Consider the following 20,428-nt stretch of genomic DNA (forward strand, 5'->3'; position numbering starts at 1 on the left):
TGGTGCACGAACTGAACTGTCGATTACGCGCGATAATTGTTCGATGGGATTCACGTCGGGCGTTCTGGATGGCCAAATCATTCGCTCGAATCTTGCAGACTGTTTATCAATCCAGTCGCGAACAATTCTGGCCCGGTGACATAGCACACTGTTACAAAAATTCCGTCGTTCTTTAGGAACATGAAGTCCATGAATGTCTGCAAATGGTCTCAAAGTAGCCGCATATAAATATTTCCAGTCAATGATAGGTTCAGTTGGACCAGAGGTCCCAGTTCAATCCATTTACACACAGCCTACAGGATGATGGAGCCAACACCAGCTAGCACAGTACCTTGTTGAAAACTTGGGTCGATAGCATCTTGGGCTCTGCGCTAGACTCGAACCACACCATCACCTCTGACCAACTGAAACCAGGGGCTCATTTGACCAGGACCCGATTTTCCAGTCGTCTAGCGTACAAGCGATATGGTCAGTAGACATATCTGCAGAAGCAGCGTCGGTTATCTGCTACTATAGGCCATTAGCGACGAATTTCACTGCACTGTTCCAATGGGTACTGACCACGTACGTTCCACAGTGATTTCTGCGGTTGTTTTATGCAGTACTGCTTGACTGTTAGCACTGACAACTCTACACAAACGTGGCTGCTTTCTGTCGTTAAGTGAAAGCCGTTGGTCACTACGGTGTCATGCCAGAAATCTGGTATTGTCAGCACACTCTTGACGCTGCGGATCTCGGAATACTGAACTCCCTAACGATTCTCGAAATGCAATTTCCCAAGCGTTATAGCGATATGTTTACGTAATGTGTATACATAAACATACAGTTATAAATGTCCCCGTTCGTAATCGCTAATTATAACAATATGTTACTTCTGTGCTGTAACATATAGCTATAATCAGCGGTGGAAACATATTTGCGAACGCCGACCGTGTGCGGCTGTTTCTTGTTGGATCGTCTGATCAGTCGGAAGTTGCATTGCAGAGGAGAGTGAATGCCTATTCAAAATATAATTATTTTGGATAGCTCAACATGAATTTCCTAAGGGACCGTAGTTTATCATGCATTTACCAGTAGTATATGGCGCGGAGAAAATATTTCGCCGCATGCAACTTCCGTCCGAACTCGACGAAAGAATTCGTGACTATGAACTCTCTATTTGGCAGAAACATAAAGAAAATTAAATAATTTCATGAAGAAGTGAGACATAGATTCTATATTAAATGAATAGTCCATACACCAGTTCCATTTAACTCTGAATTTATGGCAATTAATAGACGAACTTACACTGCAATGAAGGATTTAACATGGACGCCGTTTTGACTGGCACTTCTCGTAATAAAAACAATTCCTTTGACGTTTTCACATACACGTCGCACAATAAATCTACTGCTAGGCACTTTTAGTATTACACATTTACTTTACACTAGAACAATATTATTTTAACAATAATAATACGGCGGCAAGACATGCGCGTCCGACACAAGTTACAGGAGACAAGAGAAGAATGAGTAACTGTTCATCGAGAATATCTCGTACCTCCAAAAAAAAAAAAAAAGTGTAAAAGTGTTCTTCTTCTGTCCGTTTTTCGCGCCGCGGTTTTCAAAGTCAATAACTCACTGCAACTCTGACGGCGCTTGGACAATAAACAAGTTACGTCACAGGTCGTTCTCCTTTTACATTTTCGCAACATTATTTGCTAACTGTAGCTGTTGCCGAGTGACTGCTCGATTAATTAATGATTTAAAATGATAAGGCAATCACATAATGTTACAGTGTCTAGCTCAAACTAACATTCCGCCTTCAGAGTCCGTTAATTCGCATCGTGCGGCCATAATCGTGCCAGATATCTTTGCACACGTGCACAAAAAGCGGCTCCGCCAGTGCACTGCCCTTTTATACCCCGTGTACACGTGCATGTCGCTAGGCGTCGACTTGTTACCTCAGTGTATATCCCTGGTTCCTACTCTACAGCATTCCAAAGCGACTACTGCTCTCAAAAATGGTTCAAATGGCTCTGAGCACTATGGGACTCAACTTATGAGGTCGTTAGTCCCCCAGAACTTAGAACTAGTTAAACCTAACTAACCTAAGGACATCACACACATCCATGCCCGAGGCAGGATTCGAACCTGCGACCGTAGCGGTCTCGCGGTTCCAGACTTTAGCGCCTAGAACCGCACGGCCACTTCGGCCTGCTTAATGCTCTCATTTTCATGGGATGCCAAGTTCTTTTTTTGGTGAATTATATTGTACAACTAGACGTAGAAACGTATGTCCATGTACGGATTTGCAGGGATGGGTGTTGGAGTGCCAGGGTGGAGGTATTGGAGAATAAGAATTTTTGATTACTGTCTGAACCGTGAATTTTACTCTCAAAATCTTTTCTTAAGAATTTACTTTATTTACTAGCGAACATTAAAACATTTAATCACACTTGGTGAGCGTGGAAGTAGTTGCCAGGAAGTAACTGATCGAAAATAAAATTATCTTTAATAAATGTGAATTTTATTCCTAAAAGCTTTTTGAAAACAGATATAAAATTGCAATAAGAAAGCACCCTCTAAATATCAAGTTACAATTATTCAGAGGCAGGATAACAATTTTTATTTTTTTTTCCCCCAGTAGGAGCCTTCGGGCTGAGAACCTTCCGCTCCCTTTCAACACGTCGGTAGTCAACGACCGCTCACAACGACCTCTGAAAAACTACACTGGTGCAAATCTGCAGCATACCAGATTATTTTAATCTAAAAATTTTAACAACGCACATAAACACATTAACTATGCAGCCCGTAAGAGGGATGGAAATGGAACAAACACTCACACTAAGAAATTATTTGCCACCAAAAGTGCAATTTGTTTTTAAATGGGCTCTTACGGTGGAAGGGTGGCATCTTTATAAAAGTGACTATTTAAATAAAACCCATATTTCAGAAATTCGGCCTTTACCTTAATTCTACAAATTCGTTAACAGCGAATGAGACAGAGAGAGAGGCAGCTATTAACGTAGGGCAGACCGACCGACCGACAGACAGCCAGACAAACAGACACTAACTGTCTAACAAATGCGGGCGGCAGACAGACGAGCTAGCTGCGGACGAGAGACTGACAAAGAAAAGTACAATGTGACAAGTAACTGACACAACATATCACTAATCACTTAACTTCTAACAACTGCGATTTCTGGCGAAGACCTAGCGCAGCACCCCCAAAACGCTCTCCCGAACCGTCAGCTGCCAGCCGCTCCAACGGACGCAGGAAGGCGCGCCGATCTCCCGTCTCACGGCGTCGCAGCTGGCACCGGGCAGACGGATGTCGTAGGTTGGCTCCTGCTACTCTCGTGTAGGCCGCGAAGTCACTACCCCTCTCTATACGGTGCGGCCCTCTGGACTGCCGTGGCGACCTCACATGCGCCGACACACAAGACGGACAAGTCATCTTGTGTCCCAGAGTGTGACAGACCAACCCATCGACCCAACCGCCAATGACCAAGCTCAACTCGAGCAGACGGCCTCTAGCACTCCGGACGACAGACACACTGACTGCCCCACACTGACCCGGCAGACCAACTGACTAGACTCAACTGCCAGACTCCAAATTGACCAACTGCCTCCGACTGACCCGTTGCGGAGCTCGTAGCGTCCCTTAAATGCACGTGAACAGGTAACTTTTCCACTTTTCCACCAGAAGGAGAAACCAAAGCTGCAATTGCCACAGCGGCGCCGCCGCCAGAAACGGAGGGCGACTGCTTTACACTACGTGCTTCGGCGCGCTCTTCAAAACAGCAATTTTTACCACCTCTGACAGTCGTTCCAATGGCAGTAGTGATCATATGTTTCTACCAGATATAGCGAGGTAGCGGAATATTTGGGATTAAAGCGAGTACCCGCTGCAAACCCACATAATACGGCGTCACTGTTGCATTAATCTTGGCGCTGAGCGGATGAAGTGCTCGCACATAATTACTCGGGCTGGGGCGGTGTGAGTGACGCGAAGTATTTGCAATGCAGAGCGGCGGCGCCAGCCACCTGTGAGCACGTGCATTCCGCGCGCCGCCAGCTGCCGCTATGTGCGCCTCTCATTAAAAATGCAGCCCCCTCCCCCCCCCCCCTTGAACACTGTGCGCTGCGCCGTATCGCGGCCCGCCACGCACCGCCCGCGCCACGCCGCGCCACGCAATCAACGGCCCGTCCCTCCATCCCCTGCTGTCGTGCCGCGCGCTGCGACCGGAATAAACGGCCGCGTGCCTGCCTGCAGCGGCAGTGCCGCCCCGTCCTGCTCCGTCCGCTGCTAATGAAACGCGGTGTTTACCTCACACACCAGCGCTTTCCTTGACTAGGAATCCCTGGCCGCTCCACGTCTGTCCTTGCCTAGGTGACGCTGACAGTAAACTCGCGAGGTGCCAGGCTGGAGAAGAGTTTATGCCTCTTTAATTCAGATGAATTTTCCATCAGAACGAAACATGCACTCGACCCCATCCTTATTTACCAGCTTATTAACTATGCGCACAACGGTAACAGAAGGAAATGATGGTGGACACTGGTAGTTGGTAAAATAAGGAGTGCACACTCACAATAATTTAATAAAAATAGCAATCTACTCAAAAAAAAAGAGAATACTATCGTAATAAACAACAGAAAATTGGATTCTGCCTATATCTACGAAATGATATGCGGATTAAATATTACAATGACATTTATTACACATCAGAACATAAATGCACATGATTGCTGACACAATCAGTAGGTTAAAGGATAGGGTATACTGAAATATTATGAGAATAAAAGTTGGCTCGAGAACAAGGGGCTCCTACTATCTGTGATAATGACTGGAGGTCCTAATGAATCAAATATTAATCTCCCGACTATATAGCAGTACCATAATTAGTAGTGAGAGCTCAAATGGGATCACATGGAGGAACAAGCAAGGTGGACTTGTAGCAAAGCGAGCACGCATGCTGCTGAGGGATTCAGTATAAAATTAATAAGATCCTATAATGACGGAGCCGCAAAATACTGTACCAGTACTGAAATCTGCAGCACGTCGTCAGTAGTGAGCGTCCAGATGATGTAGGCGCCGACGTATGCCGTGCAGCAATACTCTGTCAAACCCTGGCCACAAATACTGTCCGAGAATTCCAAGTTCTTCGGCAACGAGCGACCTAGTCGCAGTGACCGTCCGACTCTGAGGAAGATCCGATCCCGCATCCTTTTGCCCGTGCAATGCAAGTGCGAAGCCAACATTGCTCTACTTGTTACTCTCCTCGAAAACTGCGAATAAGCATTCAGTTCTGATTCCAAAATTCCCCCACACTGTCTCAGAGCATCATTCGCGCTTATAGCGACCGTTCCCTCCAATTTCGAGCAGGGCTTTATGACGTCAACTAGCCTCAGTTTAAGTCGACCAGTCACGCCTCTGCTATTCAGCTGAGGGCACTGAACTTGCTGTTTGACCGGCTATGAAAACAACCTGCCTACACCACCGGCCATCCGGTGCCAGACAGTCGCACTCAGCAGGGCACAGTCCACAAGTTTTCACCAAATCAAGAGGACAATGCAGTCAGTCGGTGCCAGGAATCTTCGTTCTGTACGCGCCGGAACGGTAAACACACCAACTGTGGTGACACTCAGGCGTCTCGCAGGTCGTTCCGCCAGGCACTTAAGCCTATTCTACGAACCCCACGGAATTCAGGGAAGTGCAGCCCCCAGCTGGAAACGCAATGTGACGCGTCCTCCGATGCTCGCCTCACACAGGCCACCCAAGGAAGTAACAACATGTTTAGGAATCAAGTTGAAAGTATTTTTTGAGGTCTCAGTACAAATACTCTCATTACAATAACCTTATTTTGTTTGTTACTACCGTGCACTGACATAGAACATGAATAAAATTGATGGAACTTTAAGGAAACATGGCAAAAGACGGCATGGAACATCTCAACCTACCAAGAGCTAGTAGCTCTCTTTGAGTCTCCTAACAACTATTTTTAGAATGAAACTTCCTGGCAGACTAAAACTGTACGACTATCCGAGCCTCGATCTCGGGACCATTGCCTTTGCCGGCAAGTGGTCTACATACTTTCTTTTTATCTCCTTTTTATATCGTTATCGTTGGTTGCATATGTTCGAGACGGACGTCCCGTGACATCCGTTGAAGTTCATCATTGATGGTTCACTCAGTTCTTTTTCTTACAGAGGACAGCCAACCCCCTGACTGAACACGCTGAGCTACCATGCCGATAGCAACTGATCTACCCAGGTACGACTCCCGACTTATTCAGGTTATGAGAATGAGTCGCGAATCGTGCTTGCATAGCTCAGTTGCCTGTGAAGGTAAAGGTCTCATCCAGCACACACTGTATCTGCCAGGAAGTTTCATATCAGTGCACAGGTTGCTGCGGATTGAAAATATCAATTCTGGAAACAACCCCCAGACTGTGGATTAGTCATGTCTCCCCAATATCCTTTCTTCTGGGTGTGCTTGAGAGGTTCCACGTCCTTTTTTGCATGTCATTTTCATCAATTTTATTAATGTTCTATGTCATTGCACGGTAGTTAACAGACCTAACCAGGTTATTGTAATGAGAATATTTGTACTGAGAGCTCAAAAAATACTTTTCTCTTGATTCCTAAACATGTTGTTTTACTACCGTGGGTGGCCTGGGCGAGGCGAGCATCGTGGGACGCGGCGCACTGTGTTTCCGATTGTGAGCTGCACTTCCCTGAATTCTGAGGGGTTCAAAAATGGTTCAAATGGCTCTGAGCACTATGGGACTCAACTGCTGAGGTCATTAGTCCCCTAGAACTTAGAACTAGTTAAACCTAACTAACCTAAGGACATCACACACATCCATGCCCGAGGCAGGATTCGAACCTGCGACCGTAGCGGTCTCGCGGTTCCTGAGGGGTTCGTACAATATGCTAAAGTGCCTGGCGGAACGACTGACGTTGGTCGACTTTCGCCTATTGTATGCAGGGCGAAACGACCTGTGAATGTTTGTGTTTACCGTTCCATCGCATCCGGAAAGAAGATTGCTGGCACCGACTGACTGCATTGTCCTCATGATTCTGAGAATACTTGTGGACTGTGCCCTGCTGTGTGCGACTGTCTGGCACCGGATGGTCTAGGCAGGTTGTTTTAGAAGCCGGTCAAACGGAAAGTTTAGTGCCCTCAGCTGAATAGCAGAGGCATAATTGGTCAACTTAAACTGAGGCTAGTTGACATCATAAAGCCCTGCTCGAAACTGGAGGGAACGGTCGTTCTTGGCGCAAATGATGTTCTGAGACAGTGTGGGGGAATTTTGGAATCCGAACTGAATACTGATTCACAGTTTTCGAGGAGAGTAGGGAGTTGAGCAATGCTGGCTTTGCTGCTTGAATCGCATCACAGAGGGGAATTGGGGATCTGATCATCGTCTGAGTCGGATGGTCTTGCGACTTGGTCGCTCGTTTTTGGAAGAACTTAGAATTCTCGGACAGCTCTTGCGGCCAGGAGTTGACACAGAGTTTCTGCACGGCAAAAGTCGGCGTCTACAACATAAGGACGCTGCCTACTGACGACTTGCTGCAGATTTCAGTACTGGTACAGTATTTTGTGGCTCCGGCATTGTATTGCCTTCAATTTTATACTCAATCCCTCAGCAGCACGTGCGTTCGCTTTGCTATAAGTCCACTTTGCTTGTTTCTCCATGTGATATCATTTGAGCTCTCACTACTAATTGCGATACTGCTATATAGTTGGGAGATTAATATTTTATTCATTAGGATCTCCAGTCATTATCGTCAATCTATTGCATCACAGAGAGTAGGAGCCCCTTGTTCTCGAGCCAACTCTTACTCTAATATTTCAGTATGCCCTGTCTTTTAACCCACTGTTTGTGTCGATAATCATGTACATTTATGTTGTATAATAAATCTCACTGTAATATTTGATCCGCATATCTATAGGTACATGCAAAATCCCATTTAATGTTGTTTATTATGATAAAGTTCTATTTTTCCTGAGTAGATTACGATTTTTATTAAATTATTGTGAGGGTGGACTCCTTATTTTACCAACTAGCAGGGTCCACCATAGTTTTCTTCCGTTACCGCTGCGCACGTAATCAGTTAGGTGGTATGTAAGTGCCTGCCCAGTTCTCATGCAAAATTCGCCCGAATTAAAGAGGTATAAACTCTTCTCCACCCCGACACCTCGCATGCTGGTATTTCTAGTTTCGCAGGAGAACACCTGTGAAGTTTGGAAAGTAGAAGACGAGGCAACGGCGGAAATGAAACTGTGAGGACGGATCGTGAGTTGCACGTGGGACGCTCAGTTGGCAGCCATCACCATTATGTACAACGTGTGGCGTGCAAGACGACAACATCCGTCGATTTGTGAGCGGCGAGTCGAATAATGTTTGGGTTTCGGTCCGCCAGATGCTGGCGCTCATCAAACGCACGACTCCCGACAGCCTCACCCCCCAAATGATGTCAGCAGCTCGCGGTTTAGTGGCTAGCGTTACTGTCTCTGGATCACGGGGTCCCGGGTTCGATTCCCTGCCGGTTGGGAATTTTCTCTGCCCGGGGACTGCGTGTTTGTGCTGTCCTTGTTATTTCATCAACCCTCGATTTCTGGCAATACCTTAACAACTGACATTATGCAGTTGTCAAAAGCGCAAAGAACCAACAATGTTTTTGGGAGTTTTACCCGGAACGCTTTCCACAACCACCCTCGCAAGGGGATCGTCCATGCAAGGAGCAGCTGTCATATCACCCTTCTCCAGTTTGACAGATTTGATCTGCTCAACGGCTCTTCATACACACTTCGAGAAGACGGGCATCGATGATCTACTGATGTTGCCACCACGCCAGTCGATACGAGGAAGCGCTGGTGCGACGGAGATGGAGTCATTCATGATAAAAAAAGTAAATATTAAATAAAAAAGCACATTCCTTGTACCCTCCTTCCCTACTTGTTTTGTTGAGGTTGTTGGGGTTTTTCGTGATAGGAGCCAACGCCTGAAGTGTTGCTTTTCTTTTGGGGCTGCTTCTTAAAAATTTAGGGTAAAAGTGGCGGTGGCGTTATCTTCCTGTTTTTCTGGCTGTATGTAATTTCAGGACTGTGAGAAAACAAACTAGGAGAGCACTTGCCCGCTATAGGCAGATGTCCTGAGTTCGAATGTAGGTCTCGCGCACAGTTTTAATCTACCAAGAAGTTTCACGTCAGCGTACAGTACGCTGCAGAGTGAAAATATCATTATGCTTTTACGATTAATAAATAAAACAACAAATACATGGAAATTTCAAAAGTTTCATACGATGTGACAAAAGGGTAATTTCTACGTGAATGAAGATTGAAACTTGAAGTTAATTTTAAAAGTATGTATCAGATAAAAGACGTCTCATATTTCAAGAAATAATCACAAAGAAACAAAGATATGGACAAAATACTTTTATTTGTGAACAACAAATACAGTGCCATTTCACATTACCTGGTTTCAAAAATTCTGTCTGGTAAATGGTTTCCTCAATTTTTTACACAGTTGTCTATAGTTCTTCGTGTCATTTCCGGTGAAATAGCAGCCACTCACTGGGTCACTGTCTCCATATAGGCTTGCAGGGTTGTTCTCAAAAAAAAAACAATTACAATGTTATAAATCGGTTGACGACGGCGATCGGGCGATATCTTCTAGTGAAGAGAGGGGACGTCTAGGAGAAACAATTCTCTCAAAATTTGTGGAGAATGCCGAAAAGTGTTAGATGTTGCTGCGTCTTGTTGGAAGCAGACTTCTCCCTCTCCATGATGCCCAACAATCTGGTGTAACTTAGGTCGGAGGCAGGTCTTCTTCATGTGACCGCTGCGACTTCAATTAACCATTACTGTTACGCCACTCTCTTCGAGAAAATTCAGCAACAGCGCACCAAACTGTTGCACAGTGGCTGTGAAGTGGTCATTGGCGTAGTTCCTGCAGCCTAGTAGCGAAAATTTTGTTAATTTACAGTACGTGACAGGTGGAATCGCGACTCGTCAGAAGAAAGTAAAACTGCGCCAAGAGGAATGTCCCAAAGAATCTCCTCACATACAGCTTTGCGCGTTTCAAAATCTCTTTAGATTCGTGGGTAACTATCATTTTGTATGGGTGGCGGAAAGATCTCAGTGGACGATTTTTCTAACGCTCCTATCAGACAGTCCCAGGGCAGCTGCATATTTAAGTGCTTAACGTTTTAGAGATTTCTGGACGGACGCTCTCAGACACGCCACATTTCCCGGCGTTGCTACAGTCGGAGGTCGACCAGTGATGTTCTTTTCAGTGCAGAACCTGACACTCTAAAGTTTGATCCGCAAATTCGAATAGTTGTTCAATCAGGAGGAGAATCATGTCGGCCAAGTTCGAACCCAATGCGAGATGGTTGCTGAGCATTAATCACAAAACCACCATTACGATTATACTCCTCCACAACAAACGCGCGATGCTCAACGAGCCAAGACAGTGTACCTGCCCAAAATGGAACGTTCACAGCTATGATCCCCACCACGGCTCAGACAGCGAGCTGCCTAAACACGGGATACCTTTTTTGCCGTGCCCTTAATTATGCCATCAAAGGGAAATTAATACCTATTAAAACTAAACTCTTCCCGAACAGGCTACGAAGGCCCAATGGTACTGACCGACCGCCGTGTCATCCCCTGACCAAAGGCGTCACTGGATATGGAAAGAAGGGGCATGTGGTCAGCACACCGCTATCTACATCTACATTTTTACTCCGCAAGCCACCCAACGGTGTGTGGCGGTGGGCAATTCACGTGCCACTGTCATTACCTCCATTTCCAGTTCCACTCGCGTATGGTTCGCGGGAAGAATGACTGCCGGAAAGCCTCCGTGGGCGTTCGAATATCTCTAATTTTACATTCGTGATCTCCTCAGGAGATATAAGTAGGGGCCGGCCGCGGTGGCCGTGCGGTTCTGGCGCTGCAGTCCGGAACCGCGGGACTGCTACGGTCGCAGGTTCGAATCCTGCCTCGGGCATGGGTGTGTGTGATGTCCTTAGGTTAGTTAGGTTTAAGTAGTTCTAAATTGTAGGGGACTTATGACCTAAGATGTTGAGTCCCATAGTGCTCAGAGCCATTTGAATTTTTTTATAGGTAGGGGGAAGCAATATATTCGATACCTCATCCAGAAACGCACCCTCTCGAAACCTGGACAGCAAGCTACACCGCGATGCAGAGCGCCTCTCTTGCAGAGTCTGCGACTTTGCTAAAAATCTTCGTAACGCTATCACGCTTACCAAATAACCCTGTGACATAACGCGCCACTCTTCTTTGGATATTCTCTATCTCCTCTGTCAACCCGAACTGGTACGGATCCCACACTGATGAGCAATACTCAAGTATAGGTCGAACGAGTGTTTTGTAAGCCACCTCCTTTGTTGATGGACTACATTAATAAAATTGATGAAAATAGGTGACATGCAAAAAAGGACGTGGAACCTCTCAAGCACACTCAGAAGAAAGGATATTGGGGAGACATGACTAATCCACAGTCTGGGGGTTAGTTCCAGAATTGATATTTTCAATCCGCAGCAAACTGTGCACTGATATGAAACTTCCTGGCAGATACAGTGTGTGCTGGATGAGACCTTTACCTTCACAGGCAACTGAGCCATGCAAGCACGATTCGCGACTCATTCTCATAACTTGAATAAGTCGGGAGACGTACCTGGGTAGATGAGTTGCTATCGGCATGGTAGCTCAGCGTGTTTAGTCAGGGGGTTGGCTGTCCTCTGTAAGAAAAAGAACTGAGTGAACCATCAATGATGAACTTCAACGGATGTCACGGGACGTCCGTCTCGAACATATGCAACCAACGATAACGATAAAAAAATGAGATAAAAAGAAAGTAGGTAGACCACTTCCCGGCAAAGACAATGGTCCCGAGATCGAGGCTCGGATAGTCGTACAGTTTTAGTCTGCCAGGAAGTTTCATCCTAAAAATAGTTGTTAGGAGACTCAAAGAGAGCTACTAGCTCTTGGTCGTTTGAGATGTTCCATGCCGTCTTTTGCATGATTCCTCTCAGTTTTAACAATTTTATTCATGTTCTATGTCATTGCACGGCACTAACAGACAAAATAAGGTTATTGTAATCAGAGTATTTGTACTGAGAGCTCAAAAAATACTTTCAACTTGATTCCTAAACATGTTGTTACTTCCTTGGGTGGCCTGTGCGAGGCGAGCATCGGAGGACGCGGCACACTGCGTTTCCAGCTGGGGGCTGCACTTCCCTGAATTCCGTGGGGTTCGTAGAATAGGCTTAAGTGCCTGGCGGAATGACCTGCGAGACGCCTGAGTTTCGCCACAGTTTGTGTGTTTACCGTTCCGGCGCGTACAGAACGAAGATTCCTGGCACCGACTGACTGCATTGTCCTCTTGATTTGGTGAAAACTTGTGGACTGTGCCCTGCTGAGTGCGACTGTCTGGCACCGGAAGGCCGGTGGTGTAGGCAGGTTGTTTTCATAGCCGGTCAAACAGCAAGTTCAGTGCCCTCAGCTGAATAGCAGAGGCGTGATTGGTCAACTTAAACTGAGGCTAGTTGACGTCATAAAGCCCTGCTCGAAATTGGAGGGAACGGTCGCTATAGGCGCGAATGATGCTCTGAGACAGTGTGGGGGAATTTTGGAATCAGAACTGAATGCTTATTCGCAGTTTTCGAGGAGAGTAACAAGTAGATCAATGTTGGCTTCGCACTTGCATTGCACGGGCAAAAGGATGCGGGATCTGATCTTCCTCAGAGTCGGACGGTCTTGCGACTAGGTCGCTCGTTTTCGGAAGAACTTGGAATTCTCGGACAGTATTTGTGGCCAGGGTTTGACAGAGTATTGCTGCACGGCAGACGTCGGCGCCTACATCATCTGGACGCTCACTACTGACGACGTGCTGCAGATTTCAGTACTGGTACAGTATTTTGCGGCTCCGTCATTATAGGATCTTATTAATTTTATACTGAATCCCTCAGCAGCATGCGTGCTTGCTCTGCTACAAGTCCATCTTGCTTGTTTCTCCATGTGATCCCTTTTGAGCTCTCACTACTAATTATGGTACTGCTATATAGTCGGGAGATTAATATTTGATTCATTAGGACCTCCAGTCATTATCACAGATAGTAGGAGTCCCTTGTTCTCGAGCCAACTCTTATTCTCATAATATTTGAGTATACCCTATCCTTGAACCTACAGAGTGTGTCGGCAATCATGTGCATTTATGTTCTGATGTGTAATAAATGTCATTGTAATATTTAATCCGCATATCATTTCGTAGATATAGGCAGAATCCCATTTCCTGTTGTTTATTACGACAGTATTCTCTTTTTTTGAGTAGATTGCGATTTTTATTAAATTATTGTGAGTGTGCACTCCTTATTTTACCAACTACCAGTGTCCACCATCATTTCCTTCTGTTACCGTTGTGCGCATAGTTAATAAGCTGGTAAATAAGGATGGGGTCGAGTGCATGTTTCGTTCTCATGGAAAATTCATCTGAATTAAAGAGGTATAAACTCTTCTCCAGCCTGGCACCTCGCGAGTTTACTGTCAGCGTCACCAAGGCAAGGACAGACGTGGAGCGGCCAGGGATTCCTAGTCACGGAAAGCGGTGGTGTGTGAGGTAAACACCGCGTTTCATTAGCAGCGGACGTAGCAGGACAGCGCTGCACTGCCGCTGCAGGCAGGCACGCGGCCGTTTATTCCGGTCGCAGCGCGCGGCACGACAGCAGGGGATGATTGCGTGGCGCGGCGTGGCGCGGGCGGTGCGTGGCGGGCCGCGATACGGCGCAGCGCACAGTGTTCCAGGGGGGCGGGAGGGGAGGGGGGCTGCATTTTTAATGAGAGGCGCACATAGCGGCGGCTGGCGGCGCGCGGAATGCACGTGCTCACAGGTGGCTGGCGCCGCCGCTCTGCATTGCAAATACTTCGCGTCACTCACACCGCCCCAGCCCGAGTAATTATGTGCGAGCACTTCATCCGCTCTGCGCCAAGATTAATGCAACAGTGACGCCGTATTATGTGGGTTTGCAGCGGGTACTCGCTTTAATCCCAAGTATTCCGCTACCTCGCTATATCTGGTAGAAACGTATGATCACTACTGCCACTGGAACGACTGTCAGAGGTGGTAAAAATTGCTGTTTTGAAGAGCGCGCCGAAGCGCGTAGTGTGAAGCAGTCGCCCTCCGTTTCTGGCGGCGGCGCCGCTGTGGCAATTGCAGCTTTGGTTTCTCCTTCTGGTGGATAAGGGGTAAAGTTAGCTGTTCACGTGCATTTAAGGGATGCCACGAACTCTGCAACGGGTCAGTTGGAGGCAGTTGGTCAATTTGGAGTCTGGCAGTTGAGTCTAGGCAGTTGGTCTGCCGGGTCAGTGTGGGGCAGTCAGTGTGTTTGTCGTGCGGAGTGCTGGAGGCCGTCAGTCTGCCCGAGTTGTGCTTGGTCATTGGCGGTTGGATCGATGGGTTGGTCTGTCACGCACTGGGACACAAGATGAGTTGTCCGTCTTGTGTGTCAGCGCATGTGATGTCGCCACGGCAGTCCAGAGGGCCGCACCGTATAGAGAGGGGTAGTGACTTCGCGGCCGACACGAGAGTAGCAGGAGCCAACCTACGACATCCGTCTGCCCGGTGCCAGCTGCGACATTACATTTGTCTATGTTAAGGGTCAATTGCCACTCCTTGCACCAAGTGCCTATCCGCTGCAGATCTTCCTGCATTTCACTGCAATTGAAGCTCTCCCGGTCGTATGTTAGTATAAGAGACCGGATTCGCTACTTTTGGATCAAGTAGCTTCTCAGTTTGCCTCATAAGGACTGAATGCACCCCGCTTACAGCGCTCGGCAGACCGAATGGTCACCCATGCAAGTGCAAGCCCGTCCGGACAGCGCTTAGCTTCGGTGGTCTGACAGGAACCGGTGCTACCACTGCGGCAAGGCCGTTGGCGCGGATGCTTGTTACTAGACGTTAATACAGGGAGTGTCCTCCCTTCGCCATCATGACGGCTTGAACGCTGCTTGACACACTTTCAATGACGTGTCAATATCTGTGGAGGAATGGCATTCCATTCGTCATCAAGAGTCGCAAGCTTTGTTGGCATTGATGTTGGTCGCTGGGGTCTGAAGTGAAGTTCACGTTGTAAGTCATCCCAAAAATGTTCCATTGGTTTCAGGTTCAGACTTCGGGCAAATCACACCATTTTAAGAAGTTTTTTCACATATAATGCCTCATAGATGCTGCGATATGACAGGATGAATTGTCATGTTGATTCAGCCAATCGTAGGCTACAAACTGTTCCTATTTTGTACGCAGTACAGAATCTTGTAAAATTGTGCTGATACTCTTCCGCCTTTAAAGTTTTCTTAAGCACAATAATGGGACGCCACCACAAGCACAGTAGCACAGCAGACTAGAAATTAAGTGTAGAAATAAAATTTCGTTAAATCCGGCTGGAACGAAGTGGAACACATCCTCGGCTACGCAACGATGGCGCAACCAATGTCAACACTCGGGGCTGCCGAAATAGAAACAGACAGCGAGCATATTGCCTAATAGCGTGCGGGAGACGGCGTCGAAAACCAGTGATACAGTACCTACACCACAATCCACAGCGGACATAACGCTCTTCTCTAACGACCCTGCACGTGGTAACTTCAGATAGGCAGGAGAACGCATTTCAGGATGCTAACCTTGCATAGAGGAACGCTCCGGCGCTCTAAAGATATTTAGGCCAACGAAGGGTGCTGACAGTCTCAGAAAACGAGGGTACATCGGTCACCTGTACGAAGGGCAATCACATCATCGACTACCATAAGCGTCCGCCTCCGCAGCTCAGTGGTCATGTTGAGGACCCGGGTTTGAGTCCCGGTACTGTCAAGGATTTTTCGTTGCTGGGAGGACGGATAGGGGTGTACACAGCCCAGCGATACCAATTTGGGATCTACTGCAGCGCGAAGTAGCGGCTCGACGGTCTCTAAGCTCTGTAAAACGACCGAGACAACGGTATGCTGACCACAAGCCGCTCCATACTATCCGCATAAAGTCCGCAGGGCAGAGGACGACACGGCGGCCGGTAGACATCCCTCGGGCCTTTAAGGCCGAGACGAGAAGCTCTTTCTGTTCGCTCTCTCGCAACTCCAACAGCATCACTCAGACCAACGGAAGGTCAGCCCTGCTAGTTGCACGATGCTCGGGTGAATGCAGCGAAGTGTCTACAGCCGCCGCCTCCTCGGAGTCCACTGCTGAGAGTCTGCAGCCAACTGGCTGTGGAGGAAACTTCACCTCTGGCAGCTGCACTGCTGCCAGTCACATCGGTGACTGAAGGTGGGTGCCAGGGCCCAACTTCAGCGAATGAAGAGCGGATCTGCCCTTTCCAGTGCCAGTATTTAGCCAGCAAGGGAGGGGACGCGGTGCCGTAAAGTTCCTGATCGTCAGAATCTGCACCAGTGGCCGGTTTAGATACCAAACCTCTTTGCAGTGTTTCATGAAGCTACAGGAGACGAGCCAACACAAACGGTCAACTATTAGATTAGTACAATTGATTATGAACGGTTGTGAAAGTCAGTCCATGATGCATTAGTTATATACTGGCCAGTTTGTTTCTACCAGTGTTTTTAAATGATTGTGAGTAACCAATGTATAAGAGTAGGGGCACTTTCAAATTCACATAACTTGCTGTCAGAGTTGGTTTGGTTTAAGGAAAGGAGTATCCACAGAAAATGCAATATTTTATTGTATGTCTGAGGCAGTAGCAAGACTAAACGATAGACTGAGGACAATAGGTATTTCTTTGATCTAAAGAAAGCATTTGATTTTCTGGACCATGCAATACTTCTGCATAACTTGCAACATTATGAGACTGTTGAAAAACTTCAACAATGGTTCACTTCACATGTGGCAAGTAGGAAGCAGAAGGTTGTCCTCCAGTGTAGAGAAACAGGGAAGATATTTGGATCTGACCGCTGGGGTCATGTAAAGTGGTAGGTGTCCCAGGATTCTGTTCTTAAAGGTAACTTAAAAAAAAAAAAAAAAAAAAAAAAACTTTCCTTGCGGATGGAACGAGTGTAACTGTGAAAAATATATCACGTAATATACATTCTGTAGCTAACACGTTAGTCAACAGCACCAGCACGTGGCTTTGAGGGAGTAAATTAACGCTTAAGGGAAACAAAACACAATCCACAATGTTTCTAACACGGAACTCTTATAAAAGCGTACTTCTATTGTCCAAGCTGGTCGACTGGTCTCTGAATTTTAAATTCTTAGTACTAATGGGAAAGCCTTTCTTGGAAATAGCTCATTAAAGATTTTGCGCATAAACTGAATGCCACCATCTCCAGTATAAGCGTTATCCATATAGCGTCTTACACTGAAATGCGAAGGATTGTTTGCTTTGCTTAGTTTGTTACCTCGTACTCCGCTAAACTTTAGGACAACACTTCTGTCACAAAATTTTTTTAGCTCAGAAAAGAACGGTCAGACTGATTTGTCATGTCAGTTTGTGAATTTCGTGCATGCCGTTGTTCAGGTCTGTCAGAATTTTAACTCTTCCGTCCTTGCACGTATATTGCATCATGAGATTGGTCAATGACATTGACTCATTCAGAAGAAACTGCAAAAGTCATTGAGTGAATACTAGACGGAAATACGGTATGCACTTATATAACACTTCCTTAAGCTCCGTACAGAAAGCCTACCAGCAGATCCGAAAAAAAAAAAACTGAGTGATAAACCTCAACTATTCAGGCTGAAAGTCCTCCTCGTGGCATACTCCTACTGTACTGTACAGGAGTTTCTCTCAGTAGCTGTGTTATTTTCAAGTGGATCGGGCAGATTTGTAGCCGGCCGCTGTAGCCGAGCGGTTCTAGGCGCTTCAGTCTGGAACCGCGCTACCGCTACAGTCGCAGGTTCGAATCCTGCCTCGGTCATAGTTAGGTTTAAGTAGTTCTAAGTTCTAGGGTGGTGATGACCTCAGATGTTGAGTCCCATAGTGCTCAGAGCCATTTGGGCAGCTTTGTACCAAACTTACTGATAATTTTTCGTTCGAGAACGATAGGTAATTATCGTGAAGAGAGTAACAGTGTACTTTCCCAGAAACAACTCGAAACAGTTTCACGAAGCCTAATAAGCCCATCAGTCATTGTTATTCATACTGCTTCATACCATTCTGTTGTTGAGGGTATAAACATTACCTTTTCTAACAAAGGAAGTCGAAATTAACCAGTTGCTGACAAGACGGGTTGTTGATCTCAGTGAATCGGAATTGCTAGAAATCGTGGTAAAAAAAAAAAAAAAGTGAACACGTTTACCAATGTTCGTCACCGATAAAACCAATGAAAATAGGGCATGAAATCGTTAAATCTTTCGGATACCTCCGTATCACTGTAATTTCAGTGATAATGAAGCTTTGTGCACACAAACCAACCAAAAAGTGGTCAGAAGTTGAAAAATTCCTTGTGGAAACTGTGAACCGAGTAATTAGCGAAACACAGAGAGAAATAGTGAAAAGCTTTGCAGATGTAGCCAGAGAGGCAGTCAAAATGAAGGGTATTTAGAATAAGTCGAAAATGATAGAGAGGAGCGGAACAAATCGATTAACTAGATTCTGAAAGCGTTGTCAATGGACTTTTCCTTTGGCATAACTGCAAGAAGTTAATCATTAAAACCAATGATTCAAAAGTCACAACAAAATACTTCAAATATATGGATAGAAATTCAGTTTACTGTCTTCCGTCAAATCCTCGCCAAATCAGTCTTGCCTGTCCTCCAGCTCCAACAGACTCAGGCCTCCGCTTACCAACATAAGCCAACATACTTACCTACGAAAACTGGAAAAAAAATCCTGCGCAGCACTTCACACACATGCATGGGGATCAGAGCTGCGAACTCCTGTAAGGTTTGTTTATCGTGAGGAATATTTTCTGAATCACTGCAGATCACCTTAGAACAACACTTCCACACCAGGGAGCCCAACGCTCTGCACCTAACAAAAGGTACACGTTTATACAATGGTGTCCAGAATTAAAGCAACAAACCGCTATTTCCCCGTCCTGTGTCTAATTCACGATGTAATCATACAAACTGTCAACCAGGTGTCCGCACGATAGTGTTCTCCACTGAAGATTACATTCTGGTCAACGGACAACAATGCCAACGATGACGTCAGGGCACCGGTGAAAGGAGGTAGTGTTTGCCGGGTAGCGCAACATCAACAGTTGCTGTGTACACAATCGTAGACGGTGCAGTATGGCCCAGAGCAGATGCGTACAAGACACTCTGCGATGGAGGGCCGTAGACAGAAAGGAAACAGGACAGTACCAAACCGGTGTTGTCCGATGGCTTAAGGCGAGTCGTTCCGTTCTCGGATGTGGCGACAGTTTATAGAGACCAAAATTGTATCCCGAAGACCAGTGCAGGGCCGACTACGTGTGACTTCAGAAGATAGGACTGTTATTTGGCTATAAGGGTGCAACAGTACTGCCTTATTACTGCCCGGCAACTGCATGTGAGCTCGCAGCATCCACTGTGCAGAAGGCTTCCGCTTTACTATCTGAGACTTGGTGTGTCAGTGTACCTCTGAGGCGTCTTCACAGAAGGGAACGTATAGAGTGGAGTCATCAACGTGCCACCTGGACGATCGAACAGTGGGCCAATGTATGAATGCAGAGTCTCGCGGCGATAACATTGAATAAAATGTTCTCTGGTTTCCAACCGCGTCAATTGCTTAAAACTACACGAGATTTCGGCCAAGCATTCCTTGGCCATTGTCAAGTGGTATGAATGCCAGTGGGCTGTTGGTGCGCCCTTATATACGCTAGTTGCCGGCTGTGACGTCACTGGTGCCCGTGACATTGCCATATATGGGTATGTTTTGAGTCGGCGTTCGACGTGCCCTCTTCAACCGCGTGATCGCTGGGTCCCACGCAGCGCTGAGCTGCAAGCCACCGTCTCAAAAATGGTTCAAATGGCTCTGAGCACTATGGGACTTAACATCTTAGGTCATCAGTCTCCTAGAACTTAGAACTAGTTAAACGTAACTAACCTAAGGACATCACACACATCCATGCCCGAGGCAGGATTCGAACCTGCGACCGCAGCAGTCGCGCGGTTCCGGACTGCGCGCCTAGAACCGCGAGACCACGGCGGCCGGCGCCACCGTCTCTATTCAGGGTGTTTGCGGTAACTTTTATTTCAGTAGCTTCCTTTATTAAACTGTCCCAGAAGCTGTTAGCGCGAGTCACGACAGAGGTATCGTCAAATTTTTTGTGGTGACCGTTTTCTAACGCGTGCTCAGCTAACGCTGATTTCTCTGATTAGCTTAGGCAATAATACCTCTCTTATATTTCCCAGAATTCACTTCTTTCACTTGATGGGCGCCGTAGACCACCGACGAAGAGTAGGAAAACAAACTTGCTTTGCTGC

Source organism: Schistocerca nitens, chromosome 1, assembly GCF_023898315.1.
Source record: "Schistocerca nitens isolate TAMUIC-IGC-003100 chromosome 1, iqSchNite1.1, whole genome shotgun sequence".
Classification (NCBI taxonomy): Eukaryota; Metazoa; Arthropoda; class Insecta; order Orthoptera; family Acrididae; genus Schistocerca; species Schistocerca nitens.